Source organism: Lissotriton helveticus, chromosome 7 (genome assembly GCF_964261635.1).
Source record: "Lissotriton helveticus chromosome 7, aLisHel1.1, whole genome shotgun sequence".
NCBI lineage: Eukaryota > Metazoa > Chordata > Amphibia > Caudata > Salamandridae > Lissotriton > Lissotriton helveticus.
Window position 1 is genome coordinate 1,556,050,511 of NC_136068.1, and position 13,790 is coordinate 1,556,064,300.

The following is a 13,790-nucleotide window of genomic DNA, read 5'->3' on the forward strand; positions in this document are numbered from 1 at the left end:
TTTTCTTTGTTTGTACTTTTATATTTCAGATGCCTGTACTCCTGCGTACAGCGAAAATTTAACAAAGTCGAACTGGACAAAGGAGAAATTAGTAGATGTCTCGAAGGTCAATGTAGATCAGCAGGACTTGAGCAGATGCAGTCTGGAGGTAATCCGACAGGGCAGCGCCCTGCAATCCTACTTGACACACATGACGTGTCCTACCGCCATTTTAAATCGGCCCCAGTCCCCGGTAGAAAGCTCACATGCACCCGTCTGATGGACACACTTCGACAGATAATTGGAGGGATGTGGTGTCGGCCACCGGGCACCCCTTCTCCACCCGTACTGTCTCGCGCCCCTCCAGCACAGCGGATAAAATAAATCTGATTAATAGTGATGTCCGCCATCAAAAACACACAAACGACGCAAGATGTGCTATGTCTGACAGCCCGGACGTGCCCCTTTGATTATTCCTCTCTTCCAATATACAACAACGAATGCCTTTTTTGTTGCGACCTTTTCTCCGCTGCAGGGGGCCTCTCACGATTGTCGCCAATTGTCTATAATCTGATTTTTGCCAAGCCACAGTCCCCCTCCGTGACTGACTTGATTTTCTGTTGTGTACATTTTATCCACGCGCCCCGCTTCCAGATTCGCCCTGCACCCCGGGGGGCAAACAGCAGCGCACTCAGGGGAGTGACACAGACCACTACAGCTCCTGGGTGAGAGGGGGCAGGAAGCGTCTGGGAGCCCCTATTCAGCCCCAGTTCTATAAATATCGGTGAGATATGGAAGACGTTGTAGCCCCTCACCACATTCTGTATGGGGGATGTGGGGGCAAGAGGGAGCATCATTTTGAGTTAAGTCATTCACAAACATATTTGGCTTGGGATAGCTGTCTATAATTTCTGTCCCTCAATGGATATTTAGATACTGGGGAACTCTGGGACATGTGGTCCTGTTAGGAATCGTCGGGGAGTCGAACAATATTACATCAGGGATCGTTCCTTATAACTTAAGTGGGTTCTATAGAGGATGAGTGCTTTCACTGAAAGGCACTTGCTGATATTTATCTTTCTTGTTATTTCACTGTGTACTAGGAATACTGTGTTCACACCATTCATCACTCTTGGACTACGATGCAATACACGTGGATCTTTTTGAGTCGCAGTCGTCCCTGTCGTCGTGTGGGAGTTACCGGATAGATCGGGTCTATAGGTATGATATGTCTCTACATGACTTATTATAAAGTAACTCTTGTGGAGCTATGCCCTGGGTCCCTTTTACCTGTTGCGTCACCACAATATATCCCTGCCCATTCATGTGCAGGTCCAACCAGGACTGTTGTGATTTATCGTTTACAGGCAATGTTTGTTATTATACGGCCCTGCTTTTCACTCATCTCTCGCTGTGGCCAAATGTTTACCTCTTTTTGCAATAATTTGTTGTTTTTCCTTGCAATTGCAGACATTCGTTTTTTGGATCCTCATTTAATGGTATTATTGTCATTTGGGATCACTGCGCCTCCCACTTTGGAACGATTGAGTTATAATTACAGGTGTGTCTGTAGGGACTTTCCATTTTTATAAGAAATTAGACTGGGGAGTGTTAGACGGGTTGCAGACTTTTATCTAAAAGATACTAAATGTAATATTTGGTTTACATAACACTCCGGTAGGCCGCTGAGGCCCTCACAGGGTTTCCTAATTTGGTTATCTTTTGACTATTTCTTATACTAGATTTTGGACGAATTGAGCGTGTTTTACCGATTCCACACTGACCGGACATCTTTTGCCACTCTATACTGACTTAGGTCTGCTTTTCCGGTACAGCTAGAGTCAAGGTACAGGTGTGTTATTGTATCGCAAAAATTATCCTTATTAGTGAGGAGGATTTATCTATCCAGGTTGTATTAAATATGTATGTTTTTTCTTTAACCTAATTTTCATTGCTTATTTTGGCTTTTCAGCCACGCACAGACTACTGAGTCTACCTGTTTCTCACATTGGATTAATATCGGACCTATATATTTTTCTGCATGACTTCGGATCTGATTGGATACTGTCTGTATACAGGTGTGTTCATAATGCTTCGGGTCCGATCCATTGATATATTGTAATAAGGTTCCCCCCTTCCCTTTTAGTGCAAACTCATTGCCAATGGCCTGGCCCCCAGTCCACTAACATGCATAGTATCGTGTTAGTTCTCAGTATGATTCATTATTGGTGACTATGGTATTTTCTCTTTTTCTCCCCCCCTTTTTTTTTGGGTCCTCATTTTACCATAAGCGTCTGCAATTTTCACATTGAAGACCCTATTCCTACCTGGGCGCCCTGGGTCCATGCTCTTGCATTCGCTTTTGGGCCAACCAGGCCAGCTTCTTTTGTGCGAGGCTTGGTGTAATCATTGGACCATAGGGGGCTTAACCAACCTCATTTCCGTACCCCGGGTGATTAATGGTAACCAGATATTTTCCCCTCCTTGGTCTAGTCTCACCATGCTTAATGCTGCTCCCAACCAGCTCTCATGCTGCGGTGGTCTGGGGTCCTTCCACAACCTACAGATCTCTCTAGGGGCCATTAGTATCAAACAAAGGAATACACCCCTTAATTTATTAGTTAGTCAGTTTGTAAGGTTGTTGTCGGTACCAAAAACAACCAATGGAAGATTAAGATTTGATTTAACTCTACAAATTCCCTCCAGTGCCCTCTTCACATTCTCCCAAAAGACCCTTAAGTGAACACAATCAAAAAACATATGTAGGTCGTCAGCCTCCACTACACCACACCTTGGACACTTAGGGGATGAATTTGGGGCAAACCTTGCAATTTTGTTTGGGCGTATAATATAACCTATTTAAAACAAAGAAGTGATTCTTCTTTAAAGAAGTTGTCTTAACATAGTTGTATAGGTTTTGGAGGGAAAAAAGATAAAAATTAATAGATGCATCTTCCAGGACTGATGAATTCCATGCTGTGTAAGGGGGAGGGAGATCTGCGTCCTCCGCATCAAGGAGACACCTATACTATAGCCCCACCTCGTTCTTCCTGGGATTTACATTTTGGTGTGTATTATCAATCTCCCAGTTTCCACCTCCTTAGGTCCTTCTCAGCAGCATACCAGGAGCATATTTTGTAGATATTTAAAGCGAGAGAAGGAATCGCTTATTTTTGCCCTTAGCACATCCCATGGATGGACTCCATCCGAAGATATTAAATCAAACCAGATAAAGATTCCCGCCCTCTTAATAGGAATGGGCAAGTTATCATTTAGGCAAACGGGAAGCCCCGGAGAGCCCCAAATTGGGGCAAAATCAGAATAATATCTTGTTCCCAATCTCGCTTTAATGTTTTGCAATACACTGAGAGATGACCTTATTACTTTTAATCGTACCTTTTAAAAAAAATCTGGGAGCCCCAAATTTGTTTAAAAATCCAGTTCTACCTCCCTCGAGATGGACCATGGCATTTAGAATCTTCCCCCAGTTTGATCTAGCAGAGCTAGAGAGTAAGCAACGGATGTTTTTAAACTGAAAGGCGAGGGAGTACAGAAACACATCTGGGAGGGCGAGGCCTCCCTTTAGTAGCCTCCATCTTAACTTCTTCCAGGATAACCTGGAATTTTTATTAGCCCATATGAAGCTCCCTATTTTGCTTTGGATTTTACCCAGAAGTTTCCCAGGGAAACCTAGAGGGACAACACTAAACAAGTACGTCAACTTTGGTAGAATAATCATTTTAACCAGGTTTACCCTGCCAAAAATAGTAAGGGGGAGATTCTGCCATTTCATGAAAAGATGGTCAATGTCCTCGGACACTTTGCTCAGGTTAATCACGGGGATATCCTCTATATCTTGTGTTATGGTGATCCCCAAATACCTGAACTCCCCCCAGCACCTCCCGTCCAACCCTCGATGCCCCAGCACATTGCCTCAGTCTTGGAGAAATTGACTGAGCATCCAGAGTACAGGCAAAACTCGTCCAAGGTATCCTCCACCCTGGGAAGCACCTCTGCTGGGTTGTTAGTGTATACCAGCAGGTCATCTGCATAGAGGGCCAACTTACAGTTGAAATCAGATACCTGAAATGGGGTGATCTGCACATCGAGTCTCATGGCTTGACCCAGGGGTTCAATGTAGATGTTAAATAACAGGGTTGAAATGGGGCACCCCTGTCGTGTTCCCCTTTGAATACTAAAACTCAATGTCAATAAACCATTAAGTAGAATGACGGCTGAAGCCCCCTCATAGCACCTAGTAAGGGTACCTACAAATGATGGCCGAACCCCATTACCTTTAGGGTCTCCCAAAGATATGTCCAGTTGACACGATCAAATGCCTTGGGGGCGTCGTAAGCGGCCACCACCAATGGTTCCGACCGTTCCACCGCCAGCTCTATACAACCAATTAGTTGCAAGGTTTGCTCTTGAATGTATCTTCCTGGCAAAAAACCCTTTTGGTCTTCATTAATCAGTTGGGGGGCGACTCTGACCAACCTCCCTGCCAGAATGCTAGTAAAGATCTTATAATCTGCATTCAGCAGGGAGATTGGTCTATAAGAGTCAGCTTTAAGCGGGTCTTTTCTGGGCTTCAAGATTAGCACTATTATTGCTTCCTTCCAGGACGGAGGGATCCTACCTTCAGGGCTATAAATAAAATTAAACAGCTCACTAAGTCTAGGCACTATGACGTCTTCCAAGATCTTATACACTTTGCCGGGGAGAGCATCCATCCCTGCTGCTTTCTTATTTTTTATCTTTTTTAAGCTGCTCTTAATTTCTTCTTCTGAGATGGGGCCTTCTATTAAGTCCCAGCCCTTTCTTGACAGACTAGGTAAAGCGTTACTTTTTAGCCAGTCTTGAATTAAATCAGTGGAAGGTACCCTCTCTTCTTTATAGAGCTTTGAAAACAGAGACAGGAGGCACCTCTGCATCTCCTCCTGGTCACATGAGGTCGTGCCAGTCTCATCTCGATCAATTTGTTGATGTTATTCCTCACTCTGTCGGTTTTAATCTTCCATGCCAAAGTGGCTCCTGCCTTTTCGCCATATTCATAGTTTTCCATTTTATGGACTGCCCATTGAACTCTAATTTTTTGGTCCAGTTTACCTCTATCAATCAATCAATCAATCAGGCCATTTATAGAGCGCACTACTCACCCGTAGGGTCTCAAGGCGCTGGGTTGGGGGGGGGGGTGCCGTTACTGCTCGAACAGCCAGGTCTTGAGCTTCTTCCTGAAGGAGAGGTGGTCTTGGGTCAGGCGCAGGTCGGTCGGGAGTGAGTTCCAGGTCTTGGCGGCCAGGTAGGAGAAGGACCTTCCTCCTGTTGTCGCTCTTCGGATGCGGGGGACGGCGGCGAGGGCGTGGCTGGTTGATCTGAGGAGGCGCTTGGGAGTGTAGAAGTTGATCCGGTTGTTGAGGTAGCTCGGGCCTTGGTCGTGTAGGGCTTTGTGCGCGTGGGTGAGGAGACGGAAGGTGATTCTCTTGTTGACCGGGAGCCAATGCAGATCTCTCAGGTGTCCGGAGATGTGGCTGCGTCGGGGGATGTCGAGGATGAGTCTGGCCGAGGCGTTCTGGATCCGCTGGAGTCTCTTCTGGAGCTTGGCGGTGGTTCCGGCGTAGAGGGCGTTGCCGTAGTCCAGTCGGCTGGTGACGAGGGCCTGGGTGACCGTCTTCCTCGTCTCGGAGGGGATCCACCGGAAGATCTTACGTAGCATGCGTAGGATGTTGAAGCATGACGAGGAGACGGCGTTGACTTGTCTGGTCATGGAGAGGGAGGAGTCCAGGATGAATCCCAGGTTGCGTGCGTGGTCCGTCGGTTTGGGTGCGGTGCCCAGGGCGAGGGGCCACCAGGAGTCGTCCCAGGCGGAGGGCGAGGAGCCCAGGATGAGGACCTCCGTCTTGTCCGAGTTCAGTTTCAGGCGGCTGGTCGTCATCCATTCGGCTATATCTCTCATCCCTTCGTGCAGGTTGGCTCTGGCGGCGGCGGGGTCGTTGGTCAGGGAGAGGATCAGCTGGGTGTCGTCGGCGTAGGAGATTATGTTGAGGTTGTGTTGGCGTGCGATGGCCGCGAGGGGGCTCATGTAGACGTTGAAGAGGGTGGGGCTCAGTGAGGATCCTTGAGGGACGCCGCAGATGACTTTAGTGGCCTCTGACTTGTATGGTGGTAGGCGGACTCTCTGTGTTCTTCCGTCGAGGAAGGAGCTGATCCAATCCAGTGCCTTGTCCTGGATTCCGATGTTGCCGAGGCGCTGTACTAGGGTGCGGTGGCAGACAGTGTCGAAAGCCGCGGAGAGGTCCAGGAGGATGAGGGCCGCTGTTTCACCGTTGTCCATCAGGGTTCGTATGTCATCGGTGGCAGCGATGAGGGCGGTCTCGGTGCTGTGGTTCGCTCGGAAGCCAGACTGTGAGGGGTCGAGGGATCCATTCGTCTCGAGGAAGGCGGCCAGCTGTTTGTTGACGGTCTTCTCGATGACTTTGGCCGGGAACGGGAGGAGCGAGATGGGGCGGTAGTTCTTGAGGTCGGTGGGGTCTGCTGTGGGTTTCTTGAGAAGAGCGCTGAGTTCGGCGTGCTTCCAGCTCTCAGGGAAGGTGGCGGTGTCGAAGGAGGTGTTGATGATGTCCCGCAGGTGGGGTGCGATGACAGCGTCGGCCCTGTTGAAGACGTGGTGAGGGCAGGGGTCAGTTGGAGATCCGGAATGGATGGAGTTCATTGTGCGGATGGTGTCTTCGGTGCTGATCGGAGTCCAGGTGCGGAGGGCGGTGGTGGGTGGCGTTGTTGCGGTTGTGGCTTGCGTTGGTTGGTTGCTGAAGCTGTTGTGTATGTCCGCGATCTTGTTGTGGAAGTAGGACGCGAGGGAGTTGCAGAGGTCTTGCGACGGGGTGATGTCATTGTTTCCGGCGTTGGGGTTGGAGAGCTCTTTCACGATGTTGAAGAGTTCCTTGCAGTTGTGTGCGTTGTTGTCCAGCCGGTCCTTGTATGTATCTATAGACCAAACGTTGGCTCTCCAGATCCTTAAGGGCTTGTGGCAGGTGAACAGGAGGGCAACTAGATCTATCATTTTCCAACATGGATATCCCATTCTCCACCTTTTTAAGTTCTAACATTTCTTCCCTATTTTTGGAGCATATCCAACTATGTAGCACTCCGTGAATATGGGCCTTGAATGCATCCCAAACATACTCCCAAGATGTTGACCCTATATTCTCGGTAAAGTACTCTTCAGTCGATGTTTTGATAACACTTATTAGCTCCTCATTCAACACCATTGCCCTTTTTAGTGTCCACCTTGGAGTGGGTTTCGGTTTACCACTTAAGTCTAGGAAAGTTATTGGGGCATGATCGGATGGAATAGATGGCTGGATGGAGATATCCACTAAGTGCTCTAAACCCCATCTATCCGTAAGGATGTAGTCTAATCTTGAGGAGTGGCCATGCTTTTTACTGACGTGTACGCTGGGCAACCACATGTCGGCTATGGTTAGACCTATCTTTGGAGGGATTAAGGAGGACATTAAAATCGCCACCGATTATTATTGGGACAGTAACTTCTACAAGTTTGGTCTGCACTCTGAAAAGACAAGCGGGTCATCGATGTTGGGGCCGTAATAAGATACGATAGCAAGTTCTGCCCCCCCTATAGCCACTTGCACCAGGATCCACCTCCCAGATTGGTCAGTTAACGTGGACTTGATAGAGCTGCCTAAATTAGATCTAAACAAGACCGCTACTCCTTTACTATGTATTGTCTGCTCAGAGCAGCGAAAGCACTCTACCCATTTATATTTACAGAAGACAACTCTAGACGCAAGATAACTCAAATGAGTCTATTGTAAAAGAAGAATCTGGGCAGAAGATTGCTCCAGGTATTTCATAATCAACCTTTGTCTTCGAGGGCATCGCAACCTATTGATATTCCATGACAGAAACTTTATTTTTGTAGACGTCATACTATACCAGTTTTCTCCAACCCCCCCTTCCTCCATAGGTCAGGCAAACTAAGAGACGTCCTACTCTTTACAATATAATAAAAAATGAGGACTTTTTAAATATTTTCTCCCACTGCTACCCCACCCGAGCTCCCCCTGACACCACCCCACCCACCTACACCCTGTGACCCCATCAATCTTCCACACCCTTCGGGAACCCTCCCTTTTCCTCTGGGCATACGCCCTTGGACAGAAACCCCCCTTGACGTGTGGCTATAGGAAAATACTTCTACACTTGATGCTAATGGACTGACCCTTTTCAGCTACGAGGCCTTATTATTTTCTATTTCCTCTTGAGACTCACCCTGCTGTTATAATTTTTTTCTATTTCAAACAGGTACATTTTTTATATCATGCAATACCTTTACTGATTACGCCTTACTAAGGCTTCCACTCCCACCCCGCCTTCCTCTCTGATTTTATCTATTAGGGAGTCGCCCTTATCTAGTTGGCGCATATTATACATTTATTTATTTATTTAGATTTGTATAGCGCCTTATCACCCAGAAGTCTCTAAGCGCTTGTCCAGAAGTACACACTTAGGGGCCCATTAGGATGTCGGGCGGATTCACCCCGCCAGGCTGGCGGTAGCCACCGCCGGCCTGGCGGGGGCAATCCGCCCGACATCCTCTCCTGAATTCCCCCCGCCATATTAGAATGGCGGGGGGACCGCGGCGGACTGAAAGACCGTCCGCCACTTTTCCGCCCCGGTCGCCTTGCGGCTGGGGCGGAAAAGGATTAATATGGTGGCGGTGTCTCATAGACACCGCCAGCCATATTATGATGGGCCCAAAGAGATGCCTTTCCATGGCGGTCTTCACTCTGGGGGTCCCCTGCGGGCCCCCTGAGTGAAGGAGAGGTGGGGTCTGCACACGGGGGTACCTGTGGTACCCCCCTTTAGTTTATGCAAATGCATTGATGCATGTATAGCATTGTGGCGGGCAGTGCAGAGAGCACCGCCCGCCACAATGCTATAAATGCAGGATGTGCCCGCCACTGTGGCGGGCACATCCTAATACCCCCCATGGGACCCCCGCCCTAATGGCGGGCGGTCCCGAATTCCGACAGGATGGCGGGCGGACAAAGTCTGCCCGTCATCCTAATGACCCCCTAAATATTCACCAGGCCAGAGCACATTAGGACAAGCCCCAAGCCTCCCAGAAGAGCACAGCTTTGAGCATCTTCCTGAATGACAGGAGGCTTGGGGCCAGATGTAGAAGCCTAAATACCGGTCGGTAACGGCCGATTTCGTCCGTTACCGTCCGGTATTTAAGAATTGGCATGTAGGGGCCCTATTTTACAGAATCTGTAAATTTACCGATTCGGTAAATTTACCGATTCTGTAAAATACCGAATCGGTAATTTTACCGATTCGGTAACTTCCAAATGTAGGTGGGAGTCCCAAAGGCCTTTCAGATTCGGTATTTTACCACCCAATCCAATTGGGTGGTAAAATACCGAATCCAGGTGTGCATGCACATGTGTGCATGCACACCTATGCTATGTGACAGACAGACATGCCCTTAGGGCATGTCTGTGTGCCACATGGCACACATGCCTGTATTTGGGGTGCTAGAGGGTGTCAAAGTGACACCCCCTGCGCCCTTGCTGGAATCGGTATTTACCGAATCGGTAAATACCGATTCGGTAATGCCCATTGATTCCTATGGGCTTTAATGCCCATAGGAATCAATGGGCATTACCTTGATTCCTATGGGCTTCAATGCCCATAGGAATCAATGGGCATTACCGAATCGGTATTTACCGATTCGGTAAATACCGATTTTTACAGATTCGGTAAATTGAAATAGAAATGTACCTACATCTCACTACTTCTATTTTACCGATTCATAAATACCGAATCGGTAAAATTCGGTATTTATGAATCGGTAAAATAGAATTACCTACATCTGGCCCTTGGTTCCTTGCGCAGATTTATTGGCAAGTTGTTCCAGGCTACTGGGATTGCATTTGAGAAAGCCCGCCCACCCATAGTTGATAGTCTGAAACGGGGGCGGACCAGAAGGGCGGCGTCTGTTGAGTGGAGAGCCCTACTGGGGACATATGGAACCAAACGCGCTTTGATGTAACTTGGCGCATTTCCATATAGGGCTTTATGTGTAATACAAAGTCCCTTAAACATTATTCTTTGTCTGATTGGCAGCCAGTGTAGTTTGCGCAACAGAGGTGTGACGTGTGTCCGCCTTGGTTTTTTAAAGACCAATCTGGCTGCATCATTCATGACTGTTTGTAGCCTAGTCAGCTGTTGTTGGGGAAGACCAGCACACAGCGAGTTGCCATAGTCTAAGCGCGACAATATCATGGCTGATACAGCGCATCTAAGGGTTGCCGGGGACAGAAGTTGATAGATTTTCCGGAGTTGTCTCAGAAGGCCTACACACGTTCCGACGACTGAAGATGCTTGTTTTATCATAGTCAGTTTGCCATCTATGTGGATACCCAGACTTCTCACGGCTACTGCCGGTTCTGGAAAAGGCCCTAATTCCTTCGGCCAAAATAAATCATTCCAAGGGCTACCAGAGATGGTAATTGGCAGCACCTCTGTTTTATCTGGGTTCATCTTTAAGGAATTAGCAGTCATCCAGTTGACCGTGTATTTCAGGATGTTTTGCAAACTTTTATGTGCAAAAGGTGAGTCCTCAATTTGAATGACAATCTGGGTGTCATCTGCATAATTATAAATGTGGCATTCCATCTGATTTAATGCCGAAATCAATGGTTGCAGATACACATTAAAAAGGAGAGGTGAGTGGCGATCCTTGAGGAACTCCACACGAGATACCAGCTGACGATGACACCAGGTCTGCCAGTTGTACTCTCTGGGATCGATTTTGAAGAAAAGAGGTTAGCCAGGCATGCGCAGTTCCCTGGATGCCGAAATCCCCCAACCGCGACAACAATTGACCATGATTAACCGTGTCAAATGCCGCGGAGAGGTCTAACAGCACCAGGGCGCCCGGGATCTTTTTATCTGCTCTACATCTCAGATCATCAAGTATGGACAGCATCACCAACTCCGTACTATGGTGTGCCCTAAAGCCCGCCTGATTTAGTTCTAGCAGCCCGTTATTTTCGAGGTGGCTGGAAAGATGTGTAAGAACATGTTGTTCCAGAGTTTTTGCTAGGAACGGCAGCTGGGAGATGGGCCTGAAATTTTTCCAGTTCTTAGCATCTGCACCCGGCTTCTTCAATAGTGGAATCAAGCGTGCCTCCTTAAAATTAGAGGGGACCTTTCCAGTTTCCAAAGAACTATTGAGGAGGCAAAGGACATCGTCCTCTATTCCTGGTAGTGCTAGCTTGAATATCCTAGGGGGGCACGGATCCACAAGCGACCCAGATTTTACTCGCCCCATTAGGCTCGCCAGTAGTTCCTTTGTAATGAGGGGCAGTGTACTCAAGGGGTGGGTGATCAACGGGGCTGCCGGAGTAAGTTGAACAGGACAGTCAAGTCTTGGGGTATGAGCGATTTCTGTTAGGAGATCCGATATTTTTTTTTTAAAGAAATCCTGACATTTTTGACAGTCGTCCTGTGTGAACGAAGGACTCTTTATTTTTCCTTAGTTCTGTTAGGATTTTAAAGATTTCCTTCTGGGGGTCTCTTGCCGCCGCAATTCTATCCTCATAAAATTCCGCTTTCCTAGACATGATTGCCTGTTTATAGTGAGCAAATTCCTGCACATACAAAGCCCGTGCACTGGGATCGTACTCTCTACGCCAGGCTCTCTCAGTTTACGCAAGGCTCGCTTCTTTAACCTGAGTATATCGTCGAACCATGGAGCCCCTATTCCCTTGTCCACGAATTTCACCCTCCGTGACGGTGCAATGACTTCAATAGCTCTCTCAAGTTTTGTTGTCAAATTGTGGCATATAGCCTCTAGGCTGTCCTCAGGCTTCTTGTGGGAGGGTGAGGTTTCCAAATTTGCTACCAGATCCCCCGCTCTGGTCTTATTCCAGCTTCTTATGGCTTTCCACCCTTAGGCTGGCTTTTCCCTTTGCCCTAAAACCGCAAGTTGACCCTGCAGGAGATGGTGGTCAGACCATGAGCAAGGTGAGATGGCAATGTGATTATTCCACATGATTCGCAATGATGCGGGAAAACTCAATTGGGTCTTAGCTCCTAATGTATTCAAGATCGTCATTCTTTTGTCCAATTCCCACTGCTTTGTGGCAGTAATGTGACAAATGTCCGAACGGATAGAGAAGGAAAATGCTACATGGAACGAACTACACTTAAGATGACCAGCTCTCAGGACTAGAGATAATATTCTCTCCTTGATAGTATATGTAAGGAAGTTCACCAAAATTTTCCTCGGACGCTCTCTTCCTGGGACTCTCCTAAATGGGTCGCGATGCACCCTTTGAATATCTGCAAGCAAGTCCAATCCTACATCCTCAGAGTCTTTCAGAATAGTTGCCTTCAAGAGCGAAACGACAAAGTTCTTAATATCGTTCCCTTCCAGATCTTCCGGGACATTTAGAATCTTTAAGTTGTTTTTTGTGGAGTGGTTTTCCAGTCTCTCAATGTCGTCTTTCAGATCCTGATTTTGCTTGGCCATTTTGTTCATTGAGGCAGAAGACGTGCACAGAGCTTCCTCGATTTTTGGGATCTCAGCCTCAAGAGCGTTCGTTCTCTGTGCAACCTCTGCTACCCTCTGCGCAAGCACATCACAGAAAGCCTGGATAGCTCCCTGGTTAGCCTCCGAGATGGTAGTGCTAGAGGGTGTCAAAGTGACACCCCCTGCACCCTTGCTGGAATCGGTATTTACCGAATCATTAAATACCGATTCGGTAATGCCCATTGATTCCTATGGGCTTTAATGCCCATAGGAATCAATGGGCATTACCTTGATTCCTATGGGCTTCAATGCCCATAGGAATCAATGGGCATTACCGAATCGGTATTTACCGATTCGGTAAATACCGATTTTTACAGATTCGGTAAATTGAAATAGAAATGTACCTACATCTCACTACTTCTATTTTACCGATTCATAAATACCGAATCGGTAAAATTCGGTATTTATGAATCGGTAAAATAGAATTACCTACATCTGGCCCTTGGTTCCTTGCGCAGATTTATTGGCAAGTTGTTCCAGGCTACTGGGATTGCATTTGAGAAAGCCCGCCCACCCATAGTTGATAGTCTGAAACGGGGGCGGACCAGAAGGGCGGCGTCTGTTGAGTGGAGAGCCCTACTGGGGACATATGGAACCAAACGCGCTTTGATGTAACTTGGCGCATTTCCATATAGGGCTTTATGTGTAATACAAAGTCCCTTAAACATTATTCTTTGTCTGATTGGCAGCCAGTGTAGTTTGCGCAACAGAGGTGTGACGTGTGTCCGCCTTGGTTTTTTAAAGACCAATCTGGCTGCATCATTCATGACTGTTTGTAGCCTAGTCAGCTGTTGTTGGGGAAGACCAGCACACAGCGAGTTGCCATAGTCTAAGCGCGACAATATCATGGCTGATACAGCGCATCTAAGGGTTGCCGGGGACAGAAGTTGATAGATTTTCCGGAGTTGTCTCAGAAGGCCTACACACGTTCCGACGACTGAAGATGCTTGTTTTATCATAGTCAGTTTGCCATCTATGTGGATACCCAGACTTCTCACGGCTACTGCCGGTTCTAGAAAAGGCCCTAATTCCTTCGGCCAAAATAAATCATTCCAAGGGCTACCAGAGATGGTAATTGGCAGCACCTCTGTTTTATCTGGGTTCATCTTTAAGGAATTAGCAGTCATCCAGTTGACCGTGTATTTCAGGATGTTTTGCAAACTTTTATGTGCAAAAGGTGAGTCCT